Source organism: Protopterus annectens, chromosome 6.part0 (assembly GCF_019279795.1).
Source record: "Protopterus annectens isolate FY-2018-M chromosome 6.part0, PAN1.0, whole genome shotgun sequence".
Taxonomy (NCBI): domain Eukaryota; kingdom Metazoa; phylum Chordata; order Ceratodontiformes; family Protopteridae; genus Protopterus; species Protopterus annectens.
The window spans coordinates 1,727,250,596-1,727,265,258 of record NC_056737.1 but is presented as its reverse complement, the minus strand read 5'-3'; positions in this window follow the sequence as shown (position 1 = coordinate 1,727,265,258).

Below are 14,663 nucleotides of genomic sequence, written 5' to 3'. Positions count from 1 at the left end.
AGGGAAGGATCAACAGGAACACGGAGATGGACTATAGTAAGGGGTAGGAGAGCAGATGGAGGGGTTATGGCTGCAGATGGCTGCTGACAGAGTCAGGCGGTGGTGTAATACATCTACAAAGAGTAAAGTATTAATAAATCAATAATGCTTTTGGAGAGATCAAAAACACTGAGACATACAAAGCAGATTACTGTGGCTTTTGTCCAGGGAGGTAACCCAGGTGGATACTACCCCAGGCAGGTTTTGGAGGGTGGATAAGGAAGGTCTTAGGATTCCAATAGGGCACTTCAGTCTTTCAGAAATATGAGAAAAAGCCTTAAGCCAGAAAGCAGATTACTGTGGCTTTTGTCCAAGGAGGTAACCCAGGTGGATACTACCCCAGGCAGGTTTTGGAGGGTGGATAAGGAAGGTCTTAGGATTCCAATAGGGCACTTCAGTCTTTCAGAAATATGAGAAAAAACCTTAAGCCAGAAAGCAGATTACTGTGGCTTTTGTCCAGGGAGGTAACCCAGGTGGATACTACCCCAGGCAGGTTTTGGAGGGTGGATAAGGAAGGTCTTAGGATTCCAATAGGGCACTTCAGTCTTTCAGAAATATGAGAAAAAAACCTTAAGCCAGAAAGCAGATTACTGTGGCTTTTGTCCAGGGAGGTAACCCAGGTGGATACTACCCCAGGCAGGTTTTGGAGGGTGGATAAAGAAGGTCTTAGGATTCCAATAGGGCACTTCAGTCTTTCAGAAATATGAGAAAAAGCCTTAAGCCAGCACTGCTCCGTCAGCATCCACGCGCAGAGGGGGAAAATAAAGCTCTCACCTTCTGCCGGTCCTTCTTTGTACATTTTATGCCCATAAGACCTGCAAAGGGAATATCATGGGCTATGGCTAGAAGCACCAGATGGTAGGCTCTAGGCACCATCAACTGCTGTACTCTCTCACCTTCTAACCCTCCCTCAGGGGTCCACTCTCTGTACAGTAACCCTTTGTTCTAGTATACAGATTCCCCCTTTCCTTGAGAATCAGGGGCCTCCCTAGCTACGTGCCTCAGGCCTTGCAAAGTAGGGTCTGAGAGCTGAGCCTGTTTCAACTCTCTCCTTGTAACCCTTCCCAGCTCCCTTTCCACAGGAAGTCTGGCATCCTCTGACAGTGTTGCCTCACTGTCAGCCTTGGTACTACTACTCACCTCTACATTTGCAGTCACTCTGTCCAAGGGACCATCAGTATCCCCAAGCAGCTGTGGCTCACCTTCAGTCTCACTGCTACAGAGTAGCTCCCTTCCTGAAGTAACCACCTCACCTGTCCTGGCTGAAAGTATGCAGTCTGTCTGGGTCTTCCCCAGGCTACCAGACCCACATGCTTGTCTCCTAGCCTGGCTGCGTGTAACTGCACAAACACATGATACTGCCTTATCCAAATCCTTCACTATCAGGACATCTGCAGGATGGTAGTTTGGTACCCTTGTTGTCTCAAGACAACCTACTATTGGCATTTTGTCTTTCCCATCTGGGACTTCTCATTATCAGTTCTCTGCATTGCCCTTTGGCTTATCTACTGCCCAGAGTGTTCAAGTTCTGGCTCCAGTGATAGCTTTCTCAGGCTAAAAGGAATACAGATCTATCCTTATTTGGACGATTGCCTGATTCTGGCTCAAGGAAGGGACGAGCTTCTTCATCATTTGGAATATGTGATAGCAGTGCTAAGATGCCTGGGGTATTCTGTGAACGAAATAAAGTCCAGTCTAGTGCCCTCTCAGGACATGTGCTTTCTGGGTGTAAGACTGAATACAGCATCCCAGATGGCCTTTTACCCCGGACAAACAAAAGAATCTTTCCTTTACTTCCATCAATTGTCTCATCAGTCCAGGCTGACTGCAAGGACAGTCCTTCAAGCCTTGGGGTTCATGGCATCTTGTATTCTGGTGCTTCCCAATGCCAAACTGCATATGAGGAAGCTACAATGGTATCTCAAAATGTATGGACACAGCACTGCCAGGATCTGGACACTGTCATTCAAATAATACCTTGCATTCAAAAGGAATTTTGTGGTGGGCTCAGGAATGTCACCTAAACAAGGGACTCTCTGTGACCCGCCAGAGGCGAGTCAGATTCTAACGACAGATGCCTCAGACAAAGCTTGGGAGCTCATCTAAATGGAAAGTGGATACAAGACAAGTGGCCTGCCAGACTACAACATCTACAGATCAACTTGAAGGAGATGTTAGCAGTCCAGTTTGCATTAATAGCTTTCAAGGATTTACTTCTTCCAGGGCAGGTGTTGATTCTAACAGACAACACAACTGTCATGTGGTACATCAACAAGCAAGGGGAACACATTCTTATCCTCTATGCAGGCAAGCAATGATTTTGTGGGAGACTGCTCTCAGTTTACAGCTAAATCTTCAGGCAAGGTTTCTGCCGGAGCACAGAACTCCTTAGCAGATGTGTTGAGCAGACAATTATGGATCCCCACGAGTGGAAATTGGATCCTCATGTATTTCAGAAATTGACAGTGTCATGGGGAACTCCAGACATAGATCTGTTCGCTTCTCCACTAAACCACCAGCTGCCAAAGTTTTGCAAAAGGTTTCATCCCACAGCTTGGAAAGTGGATGCTCTTTCTTCAATTGGAGCAATCTTCATGTGTATGCCTTTCCACCTCTGCCTCTCCTCCCAAAGGTACTCTAAAGGCAGACAGGACAAGCCAAGGATGATTTTGATAGCTCCAGATTGGCCTCGACAGCATTGGTACCCATTACTGAGAAGTCTGGTACGGGAGCCTCCATGGCCTTTGCCTTTGATTCCACACCTGTTGTCTCAGGAGGACAGTCATTTGCTCAATGTCAAGCTTCACTCTCTTCACCTAACAGCCTGGCATATTCTGTTTTGAACCATAGTGGGTCTCAACTTCCACAGCAAGTTTTGAATGTTATTTTGGAAGCTAGAAGGCCTAGTACAAGGAAAGTGTACGCAGATAAATGGAAGAGATTTTTATTTTGGAGTGCAGCAAAGGATTTTGATGTTTCTGAGCCTAATTTAAGTTCATGCTGCAGCAATTTCGGCTCACTATGATTGTGACCCACCATTGTTTTCTCATCCTTTGTTCAAGCAATTTCTTAGAGGGGCAAAGAATATAAGACCCCAGAGAGCTCCTACTCCTGCTTGGGATCTCAATTTTGTGTTGGAGAAACTCACTCTACAACCTTTTGAGCCTGCAGCTACTACCGAGTTGAAATATTTATCATGGAAGACTGCTTTTTTGTTGGCCATTACCTCTGCAAGAAGGGTTTCTGAGTTGCAGGCCCTTATGGCGGTTGAGCCTTTCTTAATTTTCCATAAGGATAGGGTATCTTTCGACTAATCCTTCCTTTATGCCTAAAGTGGTTTCTAGTGTGGCTTTAAACCAAACTATTCATTTGCCTACTTTTTATGCAAATCCCCAAAATAAAGGGGAAAAGATTTTGCACACTTTAGATGTACACAGGCAGTTGCGATATTATTTGGACAGGGTTCAGGCAGTCTCAGCAGTTATTTGTTTCTTTTGCTTTGAGTTCTCAGGGCAAGCCTGTGTCAAAACAAACTATTTCTAAGTGGATTGGGTTTTGCATTGCTTTCTGTTATTCCCATCATGGCAAGGAGATTCCAGCTGGGATTAGGCCTCATTTCACTAGGGCTACTGCCACTTACAGCTTTAGGGGTGGCAACTAAAGATATTTTGGAGGCAGCTACTTGGAGTTCAGTGCATACTTTCTCTAGGCATTATCACCTTCCACTTTATCTAAATCTAGGGCTGGTTTTGCCACTGCTTTTGCAGGGCATTTTGGCAGCTCCTGCTTATAGTTTGCCATCCTCCCTTACCTCTGCTTTGGGATTCTACCCAAGTGTAAGGACTGCAGCAATGTGAGATGATTACTGGTGGCTTTGTCCAGGGAGGTAACCTAGGTGGACACTACTCCCAGGCAGGTTTTGAGGGTGGATAAGTGAAGGTCTTAGATCTCCAATAGGCACTTAGTCTTTCAGAAATATGAGAAAAGCCTTAAGCCAGAAAGCAGATTACTGTGGCTTTGGTCCAGGAGGCAACCCAGGTGGATACTACCCCAGGCAGGTTTTGAGGGGTGATAAGGAAGGTCTTAGGGATTCCAATAGGGCACTCTAGTCTTCAGAAATAGTGAGAAAAGCCTTAAGCCAGCACTGTTCACAAACCACGCCAGCAGAGGGGAAAATAAAGCCTCTACCTTCTGCCGGTCCTTCTTGTACATTTTATACCATAAGACCTGCAACGGGAATATCATGGGCTATGGTGAAGCACTAGATGGTAGGCTCTAGGCACCATCAACTGCTGTACTTCTCACCTTCTAACCTCCCCTCAGGGGTCCACTTCTGTACAGTAACTTTGTCCTAGTATACAGATTCTTCCTTGAGAATTAGGGCCTCCCTAGCTACCTGCCTCAGGGCCTTGGTAAAGCAGGGTCTGAGCTGAGCCTGTTTCAACTTTCTCCTGTGTAACCCTTCCCAGCCCCCTTTCCACAGGAAGTCTGGTAACCTCCAGACAGTGTTGTCACCGTCAGCCTGTACTACTACTCACCTCTACATTTGCAGTCACTTCCGTCCAAGGGACCATCAGTAATCCCTAAGCAGCTGTGGCTCACTAGCCCCACTCACAGAGTAGCTCCTTCCTGGAAGTAAACCACCACCTGTCCTGGGCTGGAAAGTATGTGTCTGTTCATGTCTCCCAGGCTACCAGACCCATGCTTGTCTCCCTAGCCTGGCTGCGGTAACTGCACAAACACATGATACTGCCTTTATCTAAATTTTCACTATCAGGACATTCGTAGATGGTAGTTTGTCTTTGTTGTCTCTCAAGACACAACTCTACTATTGGCATTTTTGTCTTTCCCACTTATCATCTTTCTACCCATTTGTTCCCCTACTGCCTCTGTGGACACCTGCATGCCACATGGCCCCTAATTGGTTGGTATCTAAAACATTTTAACCTAGCCCTGGACGTGTACTGGACCAGTGGCTTCCCCACTACTGGCTGATTCTTGCTGGGGCAGTCTGTGCTGGCCCACCATTGGGTTCCTTTAGACCATGAGCAGACTAACCTTTTCCAGCAGGGCTGCCCTGCTTGCCAGGTATAGGTCTCCCTTCCCCAACTCATCTAAGTGGCATATTGTCTATCAGCTAACCAGATCCCCAAGTGTCCTCAGGCAAAGTGCTATATTTGTTCCTCACCAAAGCAATCCGCCAGCCCTTCCAAAAGTGGCACCCACATCCACTTCACTCCAGCACCTATGGGAAAATAAGGCTCAGTTCAGCAACATATTCACACATTAATTTCATCTGCCTTGCATCTTATGCTCACAAAATTTTCTCCTATATGCTCTAGGTGTTAGCTTAAACAATTTAATAAGTGATTTTCAACAGTATACTCAAACATGCAACATCAGACATTTTTGACAAAACAGTTACAGTCACTTTACCATGGAGTAAGTGGGTCAGGTCCCACCAGAGCCTTGGTCATCAATTATACTGTTTGCATAATTCTCTCAAATATGAATGAAACCATTAAAAGTATCCCCTTTAAAAACTGCAGAAGAAATTTACTGACCTTATGTGCTTCTGGGGTCCAGTTACTCCCCTCCCCATTACCTCTGTGACTGGCAAGAGTCAGCATTTCTCTCATGCTTCCTCTACGGGTCCTTTTCCTCGCCTGTGTGTAACAGTTTCTCTTCTTCTCAGCCTGTAGACCCCAGTCACCTGGGGCTGCTCTGTCCAAATGCCTGACCCAACCCGAGACTGTCTATTCTTAATCAGGCTCCAAGGCACCAGTCCCGTAGCCTGGCACATCTCCTGCCAGTTGGGCCTTACCAGCTTCCATACTCCTCTGCTGACAGCTCTGCTCACTCTGACTAACTAAGCTAACAAAAGAAATAAAACAACTGTGATCTGAACTCTGGGTACCACTGCATATTGATTTAGAGCACAAACACCTTTCAGAGCTTTACTGCACAAGCTACAGAAATTCACTGTATCCACACCACTATAAGTCAATTAGTATTTGCCAACCACCACTACGCAGTGGATATCCTACCACCGTGGCTGTAAACTATTAATATGTGACACCCACAGCCTGGGCCCAGCAAATCAAGGAGCCTCAACTCATCACTAACACCAGTGAGGGGCATCTCATATAGGAGGAAAGGATAAATTCAATACACACAGCAAAGTGCAATTCCTTAGCACACAGAGATCATAGTCAGTCTGGGCTGGTCAGCCCCTTGCTCTCCAGGTCCCCACAGACCCCCATCAAGCAATAGCTATTAAGTCCAGATCTCAGCCTAGTGGGCAGGCTGAAACCTCTAGCACCCTCTCTGTCCAACCATTGCCTCATGTCCCTGCCACAAACACACACACACACACACACACACACACACACACACACACACACACACACACACACACACACACACACGCACACACTCACACACACTTTGAGAAGAGTTTTAAACAACCACACAGACACCCCTGTTGCACATGTTCTCCAGCTGTCCCTCTTTTCCGACCATTATATGGTGCACTAGCTGCCACCACCAACCAATATTTACTAGCCACTCAAAGGTCCTTAAAAGGTGTCCAATTATTACTGTGTATTATTATCCAATTGGTAGTATAGCTCCAGTGCTGTTTATGGCTTTGTACAATTCCTACCAAAGCATGCAAGTACCTAAAGAGCTTAAATTATCTCTCACAAACAGCTACATTTAAAAGGGCTTAAAGACGACAACAAACAGTCAAAACACAATACAATACTTTTACCACAGTGTTAGTCAAGAATTCAGAGATCACAGAGAAATACTTAAAATAATTCAGTAGTGCAGTTCCGATATCACAGAAAGACACTTAGTCTATTACTCTAGCTTTCTAGTTATTTCTAAGAAAACTCAAATCCAAGAGCAACCATATACAGAGCAAATACAGTGCACATAGTTGGATGGTCAAGATAAAATGCTTTACTGCCTCGATCTTCTGTTTTAAAATCACATTCCTGTCCACATTACACTGGCCTCCACTTCCCAAGTTGGTACACATCATTCTTCACACTTCCCTGGCTCCCAGCCTAATAGAAACTATATTTACATTCTTCACCCTGGGCAGAATCTAAAGGGACATTTATGGCTGCAAATTCTGGGCCATTGACTTGGCCTTAAAAACAATAGGGAGGATGCTCCACTCTAGAATCATCATTCTGAGTCTTAATATCAAAGTGGGTCATAAATATTATTTACTTACCGTAGAGTGCATTGTTGATACTTTTTTTTTCAGTTCCACATGTAGCACTATTTTTACCATTTAAGACAACAAGCCTGTGGTCTACATTAATATTTACAGATGACAGAATTATCTCCAAAATTCTATCTGGCTAGACTGGCAGCCTTCATTTATCTTCACCCAATCTTCACACAGGGTCACTATGGTGGATAAATATTTTGCTCACTAATATACCATGCACTCAGAGGTTGTCAGAATGAAACTACATGACCTGGATTCACTAATGCAGTAAAGCCTACTAATCTAAAAAATGAAATTTACTTTCAGGATTCAGGTAGCAAAATTATATTTCATTTACATTGCTTGCTGCACCTATAAATTAATTGGCAGAAATTAAGCATACCAACTGATACATTTATTAATTAGAATAATCCTATTTCAGCTGACACCTGCTGAATCAAGGAACATTCACTGGTATTTCATTGGTGTTACACAGTCAGTGAAAGAACGAACATTTTTTGTGATTCAGAAATTACTTTTCAAAACATGATTCTTTCATTTGAGCTGAAGTGCAACAAAGAATACAATAAATTACAATCCTGAATGTTATGCAGTGTGTTTAATGATGATAAAAATGTAATTTACAGTTTTATTGTGATGCTCTGCAAGTATGTTCTGCCTGCATTATTACACAATAAATGTTTAGGAAAAAGAAAAGCAGAGGTTATTTTTAACAGGGTACATTTATTCATGTGCTAAATTGTGATATGAAATAATTGTGCAATATTTCTTGATTATTGTTATTAATAAAGAGAGCCAGCTGGTGTTGACATTTGTGTGATTCTTTATTTCTTTTCGGATTTCACAGTTGCAATCCATACAAGAGCACATTAAGAAATGTCATGTACTCTGTCCTTGATTATTACAGAATAAGGAATTAGTGATTTTCTTCCATTTTCTTCTTATTGTTGGCAAAGAGAGATATTATCATATTGCCTCTTGGTCAGTGAAGTATGCACAGTGTATTCAAGTTTTATTATGACAATGCCCTTGGTTTCTAACTAGCATACCACAGTCTTAAGTGTTAGACAGGTCATTTAAATGAGCATCTCTGCTATCATGTTGCACTAGCAGTGGTCTTATTTAATTAGTTATTGCTAGCAAACATGCAGGAGTCCCTGCTATTAGAGCTTCAAGCTGAATGCTATGGTTTCACACACCTGTAGCTCAGGTGGAGTGCACGTTACGCTACTTTGCTGAACTTGCATGCTCATGGTCCCAATGCAGTTAGCCACAGCTGAAGGCCTTCATGTACAGAGTGTTTCTGCAGTGGGACATAGCCTCTTCCTCCCATCAAGGTGGGATAAATCATATTAATCCTTCCAATTTAGCATGGTATTAACCCAAATCAACTGGGGCATAGCCAGGCTTCAAAATCTCTATACATCTGGGCAGGCCATGGTCTGGGTACCCAGGTCATCTCTGACATAGTCAGACTTAACAACTACTTATGACACTGAGATAGACACAGTTTGTGTAACCAGACCAGCTGGAGTAAATCCAGACTTCAAAGCCTATATGCCACCGAGCTGGTCATGGTTTGTGTACCCAAGTCAACTAAAGTATAGCCAGGCTTTAAAGCCTCTTTGCCACTGACCTGGCCATGGTTTGTGTTATCTTAACTAAGTCCTAAAACAGTTTTGTATTGGAAAAAAGATGCCAACCATGTAAAATGAAAAGACATAGCTTAGGTGTGACTAGACTGATGTATTTTCTAGCTCTGCCTTATCATTGTTATTCAAACCAGTGCATGCCTATGGACCATTATGGCAAATGAATGGTAGGTATATTTTCTGTGTCTGTTCTAGCTTTGTAAAACGGATGATTCACTACCTTTTGGTGTTGCATATATAATGAGCACTCAAACAAGAAGTAAACTAGGCTGATGCTAAAGATGAGATCAGGAAAAAGAAAAGATTTGCTGATTTGTTTTTCAGGGACGTTATCACTGCCATTAATACCACAGTGATTTGAAATCCTAGCTACACTGAAAGACCAGTATATGCAAAACTGCTGAATCAGAGTTAAAAAGCTCAACAATAATAACATTTTCATATTTCACAATTTCCAGGTCCTCTGTGCGTTTTTTATTGTTGTTTAGAAAATTAACTTACAGACTTCCCTCATTATTTTACAACTGCCATCTGTTTCCCTATTTGCAGCCTCATTTTTCTGTTTGTGTGTTTATTTTTCCTGTTTCCATCTTTATGATACACCAAGAATAAGATATTACATTGTAAGCAGGCACATTTTTATCTCCTCAGGAATTCTGCCAGTATGGTTATATTTTTCTCTGTTCATTCATCATGGATAACCCTATATGATCCACATTAGTGTAATTTTATTTTATTTATACTAGACTATTTTGCAGTTTTACATTCCACTATATTACCCTCTCCCTTCTGAACTATTAGGAGTACAAACTGAATACATTTTCTTAAATACATATTTTAGCATTTACATAATCACATTCTTTAGTTAGTTCATGCCATAGACAACACACCTTTAGGAATTACCTTTTCTGCTTGTTCATTACATAGAAAATAAAGACGCCAGTTGACTTGCCTAGTGCTGAAAGTGTCCTGGAAGTGTCAGTGATATATAAAACAAATTACTAACATAGCTTGTTGTAGTGTATTTACACTTCTATAATTTATCATTTCAGATTTATTGAAAAATAATTTTATTTCTAAATTAACTAGCATGCATACTGGGTAATATTATTCAAAATTGATTCCATTTATCAACTTAACCCAAAAGTATTAGAGTTGTCATATTGATATATGGCATCTAATCAGAGCGAGAGCAATCCACTACAGATAGGTATCATTAACATTTCAATTTTTCATTCTACGATAAATCCTCAAGTTGTGCTAATTTGCTTGATGTCCTTTTATGAACAAATAAATCCAGCACCTTTTATATGAATCCTTAATGTTCATATTTTACCCCAGGGTTGATGTGCAAAACATATTTGAATATCACTTCTGACATTATGCACAAAACATACAGAAATATTATGTCAGTTTTATGGTGCAAATGGATGCATAAATCATAACAAGGCTGATAGAAATAACTTGCAAGTCAGCACCCTGTGGTGGTATTGCCTACATTGTTGGAAGATGTGATCAGCTCTGTTAATAGGGTAATGACGTAAATGTAGGAGTGTAAACTGCATTATAATGCTATAAATGACCTTATGTGAAAGAAAGCATTCACTGTAAAGATGCAACTACTAGTGAATTGAAAATTAAAAATATCATCACTGTACCTGTATGGAGCCTGTACTGAACAAAAAAAAAATGACTGCAGATTGCTGAGATTTCTAATTAGTCAGTCAGTCAAACAGCCAATTAATCAGTCAATCAGTCATGACTGCATTTACTTGAAGCATTGGTATTAAAATGTCTTTACACTTTTTTAAATAACAAAGTATCATAAACAATAAGTTTAACTATAAAAGCTCAGGATAACTTTGTTGCTTTATTGTTCATGTTGTGATTTCAGTGTTTTTAATATTTAATTTTCTTTCATCTTATTAACACAGCACTAATTATTAGATTACTGACATGAGATTTATCAGAACAGTTTCACTAAAGTAAATAATGAAGCCATTTAATATTTTGATTGCAGTTTTAGATATGGTTCATTCAGTCATAATGTATGAATGTTGTTTATTAAATTTCAAAATATGAATTATACAATGTATACATTCAGATCTGTTTGCATGTCTGATTAGTGATACAAGAAAATGGGTATTATGCTAAATAATTTATATTTTCTGTGTTACATGAAAAAATATTTAAATGTAGAAAATTTGGTTACCATAAAACTTTCCCATTGTAAGTGCTTAATATGGCTGCTAATGACTTAATGCTATGTAAACATTCATGCACACTTTGGAGTATATATTAATGCTGGAACTTAATACTATGTAAACATGTACAGTTTGAAGTACACACTCCTGGTAGAACTTAATGCTACATAAACATACATGCACGCTTTGGAGTACACATTATTGCTGGAACTTAATGCTGTGCAAACGTACACTTTGGAGTACTCATTATTGCTATGTAAGGCAGTGAGTGGGACCACCTCTTGGAATGAAAGTACTTTTATTTTCTCAAAATAGCTTTAGCTACCCCATTATAAAAGTGTCAGCACCACACTGTGTGGTATTTCAGGAGTAATGCTGATGTCTGAAATGGACTTCAGAGGTAGACAAAACTGGACTTAAGTGATAGACAGTTTTAAGTCACATCCCTCAGTATGCAAATTTGTTTTAGCTATGCATAAAGACATAAAGATTAAATAATTTTGGAAAGGCCCTAATACAACATGGAATAAAGACACCCAGATAGTTCCAACTACAGGAGGAACAACAGGGTCAATAAATAAGAATTTTCAAGCTTACTTAAAAATGTTGCCAATACAGATAACTCAATATAAACTACAGAAGGAGGCCATTCTGTATATGCTGCAGCCATTGAGATGACCATTCCTGGCAAACATCATATACTGAGGGAATACTAATTTAATGAATTTTAATTGCACTCTGACTTAGAAATGGGGTCCACTCCTATGAAGTTATTAGAAACCCTCAACATACAGTGAAATTAAAAAGAAAGACACTGTGTTGTAGTGTCCTAGTCTGTGGCTAACCAGTAGAAAAGGTTGGAATATTGGCCACAGAATAATAATATGGGGGACCCAAACTAAGGGTGCTGTATCACTGAAAGGCCTTCTTTTGTACTAGTAGCAGGTGAAAGGAAATTTCTGAAGATTACTCCTTTATGGAATCAACTCGCATACATTTGAAGTGAACAGAGATGTACAGAATTCATAGCCAAGCTTCTTGGTGACTATAATGCTGCTCTTATAGAAGAAATGGCTACATGCTCACCTATGAGCAGAATGTATGTGTCAATCCTATTTTTGTCTGGCTGTACTTGTAATTAAATATTTAATTAACGGTATGAACTAGATTAAATATATAGCCATACTAACCATGTGTATATGTACTTTTCTGTATATGTCTTGAAGAATGTAATTTTCCTTATATTGTTTACCACATATTGTTGCACCTACATCATATAACTGATCTAACTTAAACAATATACGTATGTATTGCATTTGCCTTTGTATGTCCTAAGAATATACTTCTTTGTGCATTGTTTGTTATATATTGCTGCTTAAAGGGACAATCCCAGGGATTTTTTGTTTTGATCCAGCCTTTGTTTACTTTTCAAGTTTGCCTTTCTGAGCATGCTCACCTGTGGCTGAGGGGGGTAGGGGAAGTGTGCCTGCAGGAAGTTTCAAAGGAGATAGCCACATTCCATCTCAAATTGCAGCTCTACTGACAACAGCTTTCCATGTGAGGCATTCATTGGTCTAATCTGTGCATTTTATCCATTCAGAAAAGTAGCCTTTCAGACATTTTATGACCAGACTGCTGCTGCTACTCTAGAAAGCACAGCAGTAATGCAATTCTTATAAAGGGGCATTATTTTGTTTCTAAAATAATTTGCTTGCTAGACTATTTTGCTTACCTTTTAGTGGCAAGTGTAAGTCAAGCATATCTGGCACACAGAGTCAGAATTTTCAGACAAGCTTGTGTTAGATTTCACAAACTTCACTGTTGGATGTTTATTATAGGAACTGCTTAGAATTTACAGTTTATTGTTTTGTACTTCCCCTCCCCTACCCAGAGACTATTAGTTGAATGACTGGTTTAGCATCAGCCTGAGATGCTATCTAGTCAAACTCAGACCTGCAGCCTTTGCAGTAGTGAAATTACATCTTTAGTATGTGCTTGTTTTTTTGTAAAACTTAGTGGAAAGCTTATCCCAACTTAGGCAATTGTGTTTTCTTTTGTTTGCTTTTGTTTTATGTTTGTTGCTACATGCTTTTTTCCATTCACTGGTAATTATTTGTCATATGTTCTGCAACAGTGTTGCTTATTAGTACATGTACTCATGCAGACATATATTTATAAGACAGTTTCCCCACATTTCACAGGAAGCATTGCTTTGGACATTTTCGTCTTGGAATCAAATCCACTGAGTTGCAAATATCCTAAGATTCTAGAAGAATAAAATCTTATAATAAAAAAAAATGTCAGGCAACTGTGAAACTGAATCTTGTTACTGTACTAAAAGTATTTTCCCATTAGGTGATACCCTTCATGAATCACTCGCAGTAACTGTCTGTATAATATGGATTCCATTCCACTGAAGTTATTTTCTTTATCTTTCCTGCATTGTGGTAAAATGTTTGGATCTTTCACTCTTTTGCTGAATATTTGACTGCAGTAATTGCACTGGTTACCATTTGAAAGTTGAGGTAAATGTAGTCTCTCTATTTCCCTATCTGTGTGCATAAGCATGTATGAAATATGTAATCTAAGTTTATATTCATGTAGTTGTAAAACCACAGCCTTGCTATGTCTTACTGACCGGCTTGTAATTCAAGGCATTCTTGAATGTCAGTCAAATTTGTATATGCTGGATATTTAATTGTTGTTGTTTGTCTTTCGCCTTTTTCCGGTGAGAATTAAATACAGCAGGACTCCGGTCCGCTAATGATTGGCAGTAGATTTTTACGAAATGCCAAAGTGCCAGCTCAACGCCCAACCTTCAACAAAGGCACAACCATATACACACGCATGTCTTTCAAATGCTACCCAACCGCGGGGAGGACATGCAGACTCCACACAGAAGGCACTCCCGAGCCAAGCTGAGAATCGAATGGGAGAACCTCTTGTTGTGAGGTAACAACGCTACCACTGTACCACCATGCAATCATGCTGGATATTTAATAATGTGTGTATTTTATTAGACCTTTGTATGCAGCAACCTACTTGTTGTGGGCTGGATATGTAATAATGCGTGCATTTTATTAAACCTTTGTATGCAGCGCACCTACTTGTTGTAGGCTGGATATGTAATAATGCATGTATTCTATTAGGCTTTTGTATGCAAGCGCTTTTCGCATTTTAATGGTATACTTCACCTGTAATATTGGAATTCACATAACTTTTCTCAAACTTGCCTTTTTTTACCTTAAATGGCTGTGTTGTTGGGCCGCTACCTTATCAAGATGGAAATAGATAAGTTAAAAAAATTATGTGTTTATCGTATGCATTAGTGGTTAGAATTGTCACCTCACAGCAAGAGGTTCTCCAGTTCGATCCTTGGCTGGGGTGCCTTCTGTGCGGAGTCTGCATGTCCCTAGTAGTCGTGGTAGGTTTCCTCCGGGTTTACTCTGGTTTCCTCCACATCCCAAAGACATGCAGTAGATGGATTGGACACTCTAAATTGACCCTAGGTGGGTGCTGCCT